The sequence below is a fragment of the Oryzias melastigma genome, linkage group LG9 (genome assembly GCF_002922805.2).
Source record: "Oryzias melastigma strain HK-1 linkage group LG9, ASM292280v2, whole genome shotgun sequence".
Classification (NCBI taxonomy): Eukaryota; Metazoa; Chordata; class Actinopteri; order Beloniformes; family Adrianichthyidae; genus Oryzias; species Oryzias melastigma.
In genome coordinates this window covers 26,398,620-26,411,269 of record NC_050520.1, presented here as the reverse complement: position 1 = coordinate 26,411,269, position 12,650 = coordinate 26,398,620, and the positions used below count along the sequence as shown (strand labels likewise).

The window sequence follows — 12,650 nt, the reverse complement described above, 5'->3', positions numbered from 1 at the left end:
TTCGGACGCAGCACAAATTCACATGATTGTTTGCACAGTTTCACAGGACTGCTCAGAGTGGCATTTCCGTTTTCAAAAGCCCCTCCAAGGCACACACAAATGGTCCAGAAGCCGCCGCTCTGCTTTGAGGCACGGTTCTCTGAAGTTTCTCACGCGGAACAGTCACCTGTACTGCGCTAAGAAGCCTCCTCCGGAGCACACACAGTCTACTTTTGACGTTAAAGTCAGCCCAGTAATGACCAACAATCAGAATAAAGTATTTACTCGCATCACAATCGGTTTAACAATCAGCATAATCCACCCATCCCAGATGGAAGGAAATTTTGATCCGAATGATCAGTATTCTGAATCGTTTACGTAAAGCATTTTTTATTCAAGTCAGACTTGTAACCCGATTCCATGTGTCTGTGTAAACATCACCAATGCTCTCATATTGTGATGAGACTAAAAGCATTTGACGGTAGGTCTTCCCCACGCTCCTGGAGCGTCAAGTTTATAAACTCATTTTTGGAGAAGCATCAAGCAGCGAATTTGACACACGTTGAAGAGAGACGGAGGATGCAACCTAGACGCACAAATCGAGTTTGGTGTGAACACAGTAAAAGTTGTGAACTAATCAAAAATACAGAGTTCTTTCTCTAATTCACAAGTAAGCATCATTATAAAACCCTCTTTAGATTGTGCTTCAGTTAAACCTATATGTGAACAGATACTTAAATTCCAATAAGAACCCATAGAGACATCAGTGTAACAGAAAAATATATGAAATGTTTTCTGCGGTCAACTTGGTTTGTGGTGTTTTCTACATAATTTTATTTTTAAAGAAAAATGGGTCTTGGTCTTTATAGGTTAAGTTGTATGGATTCAAGAAGAACATGTTACATCACTGGTAATGCTGAGGAAACTAAATCAATTATCAACAAAACCTAGTTCCTATATGTCTGGCAGAACATCAACAAAGTAGGCATTCAGCTTTATAATCAGTCCATTTAAAATATGTACAGTACATTAACATATAAAGGCATATATAACGTGCATTTGTATTTAACCAAATATTTCTAAAAAAAAATGAATTTGTCTGATTTTCAACCATAAAACCCTTAACAAATCCACAAGTCCACTTGTCTAGTGGAGTGACCTACTTTCTCTGAACTGATACTTAATTATTCACAAGCTTTGGAAATGTACTTCTTGTATGGTAACATGGAACCTGAGTGTCTCTGTTTGGCAATCCCAAAGGTATAGCCCTAAAGATCATTTTTTCATGTATGACAAATACAATTTATTTATGCATGACACCCATAAGAAAGTATGAGGCCTTACGTATGGGCTATTTAAATTTAAACAAAAAAAAATAATAAAGTCATGCTATGGGTTTAAATAGGAATAACAAGACTGTGGTGAAGAAGCAAACACACCCACACAAAGACAGAAAAACGAAATGCTTTGAGACAATGCTATCAAAAATGTTTTACCTTTTTCTTTGAGAAAAAAAAACATAAATATAGTGGTGTTTGTATAATCTCCCTAGTAAGGTTAAGCTAATCAGTGAGCTAAGCACTTCCCACAGCTGCAGCCTACACACAAACACGGGTAATGTCTTTTGGCATGCTGTCATCAGCGTTACATAACAGAATCAAGAGAATCACTCACCAAAGAGCCATTTATAATCCCTGCTAAAGTGCGTTCTCTTTCCCATTGACTGAGTTTGAATATGTGTGACTGCTTTCAACAGGAATTTAACTATCAAAAGAGAAGGGAGGAAAAAAAACGAAGCTTTTTGAATAGCTGTAGCACACAAAAACACATCCTAACAAAAAATATAATACCGTTTTTTTCTAATAAGTCTTAGTAAGAAAAGACAGGTAATAATAAAAATGTTTAATCTGTTGAAGATATTTAATTTAAATAATTATTTAGTGTGAAGTAAAAGCCTTTCTAACCCCTCATCATTGACATCTGTGTACTAAACATAACATCTGATGAGGGCAAAATGTTGAGGTTACACAAACTAAGTCTACATAACATGAACTTCTCTTCTGTGACAAAGTAAACACCTGACTGATGTAATATGGGTGTGATGAGAAAAACAATTTATTTTGGGTTTAAATGGATGTAAAATTCTGGATTTTTTTTTTTTTTTTTTAAACGGGACCTTCCAAACTAAGCAAATTGACCTCACTCTGTAAAAGCTTAGATAATAAAAAATACTGAACGAAAAAGAAAAGTACACCTTCAACTTCAGCCCGCCTACTCTCCCTACAACAGAGGTGACGCCGTCCAACGCATAATACTTTGCAATTTGTGGAGCACCAACACAGCAGCTGTGTTTGATTATAATATTCTTCCTCCTCAAGCCAAACAGCATTCCACCTCCACAAACACAACTTTACAGGTGCACCGGAGAGCCAGAAATGTTTTGGCTGCTGCTGTTACTCATTCAGTGAGAGGGAGGCAGAACAGGAGAGAATGTGCCTAGAAGGCAGTTTCACAGTGAATGCCTCACATTACCCTTTAAGGTTCCTCTTACATGCTAAGGATTCTCAAGGCGGTGCACCTTACCAACGCGTTTTTCGTCTCGTTTATTTTTCCTCTGCTAAAAAAACAGAATTGGTGTTGGAAAGCAGATTTTCTTTCACTAAAGCTGCTTATAATCGACTAAAACAAAGTCAAATAAAGAAACAAACAAAAAGATCTAAAATACCATCCTACACACATCAGCTTTTTCCAGTCTGTAAACATATTTTTCTTCTTACACAATAATTCCCACAATGATCACTAGTAAATAAAACACAAAAGAGGTAGGTTAAAAATACAGCTTACATTTAGAAACTGATAACAGTTAATGGAAAATACTGAAAGAGCTTTTCATTTCTTAATTAAAAAAAGTTAAAATATCACTTTCATTTTAAAGAAGTGGTGTAAAAACCATATAATTAAGACTTCTGCTTTTTATTTCAGTATAAAATCATTGTTAATCCAGATTAAACAAAGCGGAAGCTCAAAAACAAACACCACCATTAGCCAAACACGGTCACTTAAGCAGCAAAAGAAAACAAACAGATGAGTCTTAAACATAGACATGCACTTGACTTTTCAACAATTCGATTCAGTTTCCTTATCGACCTTTGACTAAACAAATATGGCTCAACAGATGCTCCCAATAACACGAGAGCAGTTGGCTGTGAGGATGAGTAATTTGAACTGTAACCCACATGACTCTTGCACAATCCCCTTTCATGTTTGTCTTTAGGTTGACAGCGGCGAGTTCTGTTCATTTGTGGGACTCCTCTGTGGCAGAGTGACTGGCTCACAGGACGCAATTTTATCATCAAGTCTGATTAATTCCTTTCTTCTACTGTTGCTGAGCAACCTACATAATAGGCCTCTTTTTAAAAAAGGAATGAAGGGTAAATAAGGTTACTTTATTCTTCAATTACATTTATGGTGAGGCTATGGGTAATGATTAATACATGATTATTGAATTACATGGAAAAAGATTGCTCTCAAAATAAATGCTTTCTAATTACACAAGGTCAAGATTGCTACCTTTCAGCAGTATGGGAGTTATCTGTTTATCATTTTGACTGCTACATTTCTCTGCTCCATTCAGTATTCTAGATATGTGCAAAACAAAAATGAAACCTCACTCAAACACAAAGAAAGTCACTCATAAGGTAATTACACCATTATCACTTGTTAAATGCAGACACTTGGACAAAAAAAAAAAGAATTTCCACAATTTCATGCACAACAATTAGATGACAGGAAACCCAGAGTTTACAAATAAAAAGCTCTGAGGAACCTGACACTTCGGGCTTTACAACTTTCCTCCCTTAAGATCTACTGACCACAGTGAATTACCTGCATCAGGTGACTAAAAAATTCTGAGCCAAAGATACTTATTTTACACACCAAGTTTTACTTTAAATGAACCAATATGGTTTTGTCGTCATTTGTTTTCTATAAATTAGGGTTTGCTTATTTGGTAAGCACAAGAATTAAAGTAAACTTTTACATTTCCAAGAATACATTTGATCTTTTTTTAGGACATGTTGCCACAGTAAACTGAAACTTTATTGAAAGTTTCACAACAAGCTTCAGGCATAAAAAAGGAGGAAATTGACTTTGAAGTTCTATTAAATTTCTGTTTACAAAATGTAATTTTGAAGATTGAAAAATCCACCAATTAATTCAACCTGATTCCTCTTTAACAGGGTGTGTCCTTTTTAAACAAAATTTCAGATTTACTGATGGCGATGATAAGCAAGAGCCTGATAAGAAACTGCAGATGAACTCAGCAGAGAAAGATGGATAATCATCTGTGATCTCATATCAATAAAGACCTACAAAATCAACATTTCATGAAATCTAAAATATTTATTAAAAAGGTGTTAAGACCATGTTGTATTTGACTTTTTGATTTTTGAAATGCATGCTCCAAAGCATAGAAAACAAAGGTCATGTATTTTCTTTAGGAGCTCTATCACAGAAAAATCAATAAGTATGAAGGATACAGCTCCTCTTTAAAACAGGAATATACTTAAAGTGACTTGATCAAACCAAGAGTGCTCAACTTTAGCCACTGTCTACCACAGACCATATAAAGTGAAACAAGATGTTTATATTTTCACGACATAGTGCACTTTATAAACTTTTTCGTTTATATATGGCAGAGGAACTTTGCCCTTAATGCTTTTACATAACAAAACACTCCTGTTTGGGTTTGAATGCAAACTATGAAAAAGCTCGTGAAGATAATTTGCCCTGCGGGGAATTACCTAACCCCTATAGCCTTCAGAAAAACCACAGGACTGTTTGGTATGAATGCGCCTGGAGGTCCTTCTGAATTTTAAACACAAAGTCTTATCAGAACTTGCACTTCACTGTCTACACTTGATGAGCACAGCTGCTCCGTGTTCACTTCAAATATAAACAGTTGGCTTTACTTTAAAAAGCTCAACACGGTCTATAAAAGAAACAAAGGACTCTATTGTGAAACGGCACATAGTAAATCTGCGCCACCACTAACCCCCTACTGCCATTTTTTTAACACTTATTGCACTACATACCCTAATTTCTAACTTTGTAAAAATCTTTACTTTGAAAATTCCTGCAAAACTAAAATAACCAACCAATTTTCTGTGCCAATGGGTGAAACATTGATGGGCAAACCAACCAAATTCTAGCCAACTGTACTAGTTCAAGTGAACACTAGTAAACCAATGACCATCAAAGACCCACTCTGATTTTTGAGCTACAGTCTTCCCTCATTTATTGCATAAGTAACCCCCGATAAGTGGAATCCACAAAGAAGGATTATAGGTGTTTAAACATTTCAAAGTATACTTGGAACTTTATACATTTTTAAGACAGACATGAACATTTTCCCCTATTTTCTCTTTTGTTTAAACTCTCACTATGTCTGAATTCCCACCCCTAATCCCCAACAACTAAAATAATTTATAGTGCAGGACTATCTAGTACCCTGGATTTCTAAAAACAATTTGGACACCATGCTCACTACATTTTTTTTCCTTTTTTTTTAATGCTGGATATGACGTCACCTATTTCACAAAGTGAAACTAATTAACACAAACATTTCGTGACATCTATTTGTGACTCCACTGTGTTCTGATGATGAAAACATTTATGGTTCATTAAAAATTACATTTAAACACTTTTTTTTTTTTTTTTGTTCAACCACAATGCATTGACAAACACACAATATAGGAGTAGTGAAGGAATTCTGACATAGTATCAAAGATCAAACCATAGAGAAATAAGTCCTGTATTATAGAATGAAAACAAAGATCTGATCGCAATCGGAGATTCATGCAACTCTAGCAAGCTGAACATATTCTGTACAGAAGACACGGCACAGAGGAGATTGATTGACAAGGTCAACGGCCACAAAACACAGTGCATTGTTTAGAAATGGCATGCAAAGTTGTACAAGTCTGCAAAAAAAAATATCTGCAAAAGGTAACCCGTGATATAGCAAGGGACATCTGTATTTTAAAAGTGTTTCCAATATGTTTTGAGCTTAATTATATATATATATATATATTTATCCTTCATCATGAGAAAAAAAATGCCACAAGAACGTGTTAAAAACTGAACAAGATTTTCATCATTCTTTAAATTTATGACAACAATAACAATGACTGTACAGCAACAAAACAAGAGGAGCAAAGTGAATTTTCTGGCAAGTTTGTTCACAGATTTGACTAAAGATGTTTGTGCTCTTCGTTATAGGTAAATTTAACCCGATTTGTTTATTCTTTCTTGAGTAACCTATAATAGCACTTGCTCAGATAAGCACTCAAGGCCTCACTTTAGTACTTAACGTTGTGCCTCACACAAAGATTACACTCCAGCAGCCCACCCATGTACATCAACTGCTGCTGAGGCCTTTCTAGAGATCTACTTCAACTTTCAGGAATTTTGATTTTTTTGTTTTTCTAACCAAAGATATGATTCACTTTCTTTTGTTGTCCTTACTCTCTACAGCTGCTTTAGATATACCAACCTCTCATTCAGACATGTGCATACAATCTACAATCAGTTTATCATCTCCTCCAGACAGCATTGTTTGGTTTGGACTAGTTTCAACTGAAGTTTAATGACATAGAAAGAATGTAATTCTCTACATTCAACTGCTTTGCAGGACATAATCATGTTCAATAAAGCTAACCTTCCTGTAAATCTTAAATAATTGTGATTATATAAAGAAAAAAAAATGCAACCGTCTTATAATTATTGCATACATAAGAACTTAGTTAGGCACCAGAGTTTGTTTGTTTTCTTTCTTTCTTTTTAATGTGCAGGTTAGGCACTTTTGGGTCAACTATGAAAAAAATAAAAAGGTGTGTCAAAGTGTTTACTTTGGAAACATTACACACTGATTAGGCACTGCAAACCTTTCCAGATAAAAAATACATGTATTTACTTTTTTCTAGTACATCTTTAAATGACATTGTAGCACGAGTAAGGGGAATTTAGTTCAACATCAAGAAAGTCCCCAAAAAGCAGCTTTACAGCTGACCGCACATTTTCTTTGCATCAGAACTGTTTTGGCTGATTTTTTTTACGTTCATCTTATAAGAGCATTACATGACAATGTAATTACTTGTCAAACGGCACAGAATTGCTTACATTTAATGTTGTTGGGATTGTTGGGAAACGCATACTGTAAAAAAGGTTTTCATGTGTTCGATACGATCTTGTGACAAAGAGGTGGCTTCCTGTCTGCTGACGTGGTGTTTCATTTTTGTAGGATAACAATACATTTTCATATAGCAAATATGGGATTTTTGTATTTTTTAATGCTTAAAAAACAAAGGACATTTCATCTTTCAAGATATCTGTATACTGTTAAAGAAATAGTCCTTCTACACATTTATAACATTCACACTTGGGGTCATTATGTAATATCACATCTGAATTATAATCCTATACTACCAATAATCATATTGACAAAACAAATAAGAAAAATAATTTTGCCGGTCTGGTGACATTGGCTGCAAGTGTGACTAAAATGATTCCAGTTTAAGGGTTATTCTAGGTTAAGTAAAAAGAAAAAATGTAAGCAATATTTCTCAAACATCATAAAAAAAAACAACTGTGCAAACTACTCTTACTTTTCCATTTCCTACGTTACCGGGGTGATGACTTTTATCAACATAACAGCTCCAGTTCAAAACAACAGAGACGTCAACATCAAAGAGAGGAGAAAAGGAGGATGGAAAAAGAAGATGTTCAGTCTGGCACTCGGTCTGAGCTGACCACATATATTCCATTCTATTTTGGAAAAAAATATTTTGCTCTGAATAGTAAGGGCTACTGTACCCTGTTGCTCACTCGCCCCATGGCATCTCCGACAGGCAGAAAATATGGAAACTCATACCGTTGAGTTATCTTAAATTCAAGAAAATTATTAATTTAAAGAAAAGAAAAAAAAACAAACAGTAAGGCTATGACATTAAGTCAAAATAGGCACCCAGCATCGATTGAAATATATATCTAATGGTTCTATATTTAAAATTGATGACACAATATGGTCAAATATATACATTATAGAGGAAAACTTAACCCATTTCCTTCCATTAATCATATTTTTATAAGCCTCTCTGGAAGCAGGTAGCAGGCAGAAACTAGATAAATCATTTTTTTAACAAAAAATACAGGAGGATCTCATGAAAATCTTGATTATTAAGTTCTAAAACGTATTGCAAATAATTAAAATACAAATGTCTCTATAAACTGGGTTGTAAACAGTCAAAATCAATAAAGTTTCAGCCCAAGATAACCAATCAAACGCCAGCATGATGATGCCTCTTTTTACTGAAGTAGTTTACTTTCCCACCAGAGCATTCATAAACAAATTAGTTTAACTGTGTTTTAATTAAATTAATATACACGCATTATGTAAACTAGATTTAGTGGTAGTGTTTACAAACCGGAGGCGTCTGAGCAGTCGAGTTAGCAAGCTAAAGGACTAAAGAAGCAGTCATCCCGAATACTCTGGTAGTAAAGAGTTAACAGTTGATGGTCCCGATAGATACTTTCAACATTGTGTTTAGTACTTTGAGAGGTAGAACCGTCAACACCGGCTAAGTTTACTTAAAATAGGCTTTAACTGTTCGGTAGCTCTGACAGCTAGCTTAGATCTTCCGTTAGCTAATTGCTAACTTGGCCTAGCCATGTAGCACGTGTTTCTGATTTAAAAAAATAACTTGACGTGAATATTCTGCCAACGACAAGACACCAACGTGAAGTGAGGAAGATTTTGGTTGAATAGTTTTGCCATTGCGGGTTTAATGTGGCGTCTGGCTGAGGCGTAACCGCACGCTCGAAAAGGTCAATACTACTGTGTTTTTCTTCCAAAGAATAGCCGGACCCCTTCATCCGACAACAGAGCATACCCCCAGACCGACAGACGAGCCAGCAATGGATGCTAACTAACCTTAGCGGTGGAGGAGAAACCAATCGGCGGTAATATCGTCCAATAGTCACCGTCCCTGTCTGCGTCAGTCGATCCGAATTTCGCTCAGTGGTGTTCCCGGTCTGAGCGAATCTCCTCCGCACACAGTAATCCACGCGAAAGTGTCGATTTCGTTTTCATTTGTTCCCACTGACGGTTTTTCGGCGATGCCGTGCCAGTTCCTGCACAACACAGTGGTCTGATTCTACTCTGTGAACGGCTGCTGCTAAGACCATCGCGGGGCTGAACCGCCTCTCTGGCTCTCAATAGGTCGGTACGCTGGCTCGCTCCTCCTCTCCACTCAGTGACTGCACGCTTCCCAGGCCCCCAAATAATCACTGTCAACCTGCTGAGATTCAAATCTCTGACTTCCATTTCATTTCATCTCAGCTTTTGTTGCTGTATTCATGATCGACTTGTCTGTTTTTCTAAAAGTTGTGGTGTATTTTAAAATACGTATAGGTTATATGTATTTTTGAGGCCTGCAACAAGTCATTTTAACATTGATTTGATTCAAACAATAATTTATGGTTACTGATCAAGGCAACATAAAGGTATGGGCAAAGGGGGGCAATGCCCCACAAATGTTATGACACCTCACCCCCCAAAAAGTGACTATTTTGCACGTAATTTTCTAGAAATCTGTGCCCAGTGCTGAACTACTTCTTTCTTTCACAGATCGGAAGACGGGTTATGGCGCGTTCACACCGAATGCGATTCGCGCGTCAAATTCAGGTCTGCCACTTCTCTTTTGAGGCAAATTAAATTTACTGTTTATAGCCTTGACGCCCCGGCCGCGGAGCAACCACCAAAGTTGATGTTGCCACATAATGGAAAACATGGATGATATTGAGCGAGTAGCTTGGGTTTATATGTTTTGAAGACCTTTACAGAGGCACCGGCAAGCACGTAGCCGTGTCTGGGTTCACAAGATCATTTAGAGTTTCTCCCTTTCCACTGTACTTCAGTCCTGACGGCAGTCTTTCCATCGCCCAATTTGAGCATTCACCGGAGAGAGACAAATTACAAATAACACTGGATGATCTTTTTATTATTGTCTTGAAGAAAATAATGACATCATAAGCCCTTGGAGCTAGAGTGATCGCGCCCGCTTTGACGGCACCCACCTGCCAGGTAGCCAACTTCTGGTGGAAGAGCATAGCGAGCTCTGCCAGAGTTTGGGCAGCAGAACTTCCCGCTTTCCACTGGATAGCTGGCTAGTATAGTGGGCGCGATTGCTCCAACTCCATGGGCTCTGAGTATCCTGCCTTCACCCAACAGTAACCAGGACAGTTTCCCACAACCCTGCTGCCCCAGCGGGTTAAGAAAATGGATTTAAGTTCCGGATGAAAATCCTCGCACTGAGCATCCATTTTGGATGTATTTTTCTACCCTCTGATCTAGTCACTGAAAACGTCAAAAGCTCAAAGCTGCTGGGACGCCGAAAAGGGGGGCTAAAGGTGGCTGATTCTAGGGGTCCAGACTGAGGGGGAGGACCCACAAAGGCCTCTAATGCAAATTTGCAGCTGTGCTAGGGGGCCTAAAAAAATAATTTTCATGGGGTGCAAAATCCCAATTGGCGCCCCTACCAAGCTGAGTCCCTGATAGGTTGACTACCTGCCTTGTGAACAGCATCCGGTGTGAAGGCAGCATTAGGGTGAGGGTTATTACTTATGACAAACAGCAACATTTATCCTTGGACGCACTTAAAATAGTGCGACTAATGCAGCTTAGCATATTTTGGCTGTATGTATTATGTGTGACCAACATGCATTTCCATCAGTTTTTGTGAGAGTTGCTCGTAACTACATGCAAATAAAATTAGTTTTAAAAAAAAAAGTCACAAAAACAGCAAAAGGCAAAAATATGTTAAAGATAAAAAGGATAGACAGACAGAGATGGACATATGGGCAGACATAAAAAGAAAAAAAGATAACTATAGCCTCAACAGGGCAAAAGCCTGTGTCCTGCTTGTGTTGGTTTCTAGTCCAGTAAACACGCAGAGAGTTGTGTCAGGAACAGAATTCAACATATAACTTATAAGATGTATCAAAAACATTAAAGGAGAAGATAGATTTATGGATAGATGAACTGATATGATGAAAGCATGGCTTCTAAGCATTTTAGGGGAGTAGAGGTATATGACATCCCATACACTCAGTACACCCAGACTTGCCTCCCTGGTATACGATTCATAGTCGTTCTGACCAAACTGATTCAGTGACCTAAAATCGATACTGGACATCTTTACCCAAAAACTCAACCAGAGTGACTCAGAGATAAACACCTGGTAATAAGCAATGCAGGAGAAGTTTTCCGGATTCCTTGCATTTCTTGCAAGATAATCAAGTGTAAATTAAATATGTGTACAAACAAACAACAAGTAAACAATAATTAAAGGGAAAATTATCCACATTTTAGTTTCATAAGGTTCAGCCCACTATTGTTTTCCCACATCAATATAATACAAATGGAAAATTATTAGAACATTTTACCACACTGTGTGTTCATGTCTTTACAAAATTCAAACTGTAATGATGGTTGATCATTTTTTGCTACCATCATGTGTGTTACACTCTGATAACACAAGTTATAGTCAACTAAACCTACCGTGCCTCAATTCAAATGGTATTTTTCAATATTAACTATAATCGATGTATTTCATTTTGAAATACTTTATTATAGGTCAATTCGATCAACAACTATTCTCAGACAGATGGATCTGTTCATAGGATTTTATGCAAATTCATTGATTAAGTCGATTAATCATTATATCCCTAGTATTTTCAGATGAAGACAGCATTTTCCCCAACAAAGGTTTCTAAGATAATCTGAATAGATCTGAGCCTGAAGCGTTATATCCCAAAATCTGGCAACGTTCTATCAAGTTGAAGGAAGGAAGCGCCACACTGAGCAGATCCATTCTGCTATACCTATTCACAAGTAAAAGGGTGTCTGAGATTGATCACGCTTTGGAAACATCGTCCACAGCTGGTTTGGGGGCTGTTTATTAACTCAATCTTGACAATGGAGTTAAAGATCTACAACAGGTGACCCTCGAAAACTCAAGAGGATAAGCTTATCATCCATGAGTAGACCTCCTGCTCCTCCACTCTTGACATGGATGGACGGACAGATGGATGGATAACACATTGCCGTGCTGAACTATGTTGGTCCTCTAATTATATAAGAACCACCCCCAACACTCGCTGCAATATGAACTCGAGGTCAAGTCAACCATTTACTCTCCAGGAAGTCAACATCTGTGCTGTTTGATCCCTATAGAGAAGGACAAGCTGTGAATACAGTGTCCTAACATTGAAGGATAGCGTTTGGGAGATCCCAACAACCTCCCGCTGTGTTGATAGTTGATGACTTTGCAGAGGCCGGGGCCTGCTAAATGATCTGAAACCTTTCTAGCAGCTTCCTGCAACTGTCGAAGCTACCAAAAAATGATCTCCCATGCTGCTGCATTTTACACCAAATTTTAGCCCCTTTTATGCAAAAACAAAAAGAAAATACACTTGTAAAACACTTGTTTTGGAACTGCTTTTCAAACATAGTGTTTTATGGGTTTTATGATCATTTTAAAGTGCACACTTTGGACTGCTTACAGCCTTGACCTCGTAAATATTTGACACACTTTAGGAGTGCTATAGGTTGA

The 12,650-nt window shown here is 37.3% G+C and overlaps 1 protein-coding gene across 3 annotated transcripts in view; it reads right to left on the bottom strand.

The window, feature by feature from the left end:
* ncor2 (nuclear receptor corepressor 2) overlaps positions 1–9,575 on the bottom strand; it is a 78,474-nt gene extending 68,899 nt beyond the window's left edge. Inside the window, exon 1 of one of the 3 annotated variants that reach the window (XM_024275319.2) lies at positions 8,969–9,575. The gene's annotated coding sequence lies outside the window, so the exon portion shown is untranslated. The remainder of the gene's footprint in view (positions 1–8,968) is intronic. The other 2 variants (XM_024275318.2, XM_024275320.2) reach the window with 2 other exon arrangements.
* Between the last annotated feature and the right edge of the window lie 3,075 nt (positions 9,576–12,650).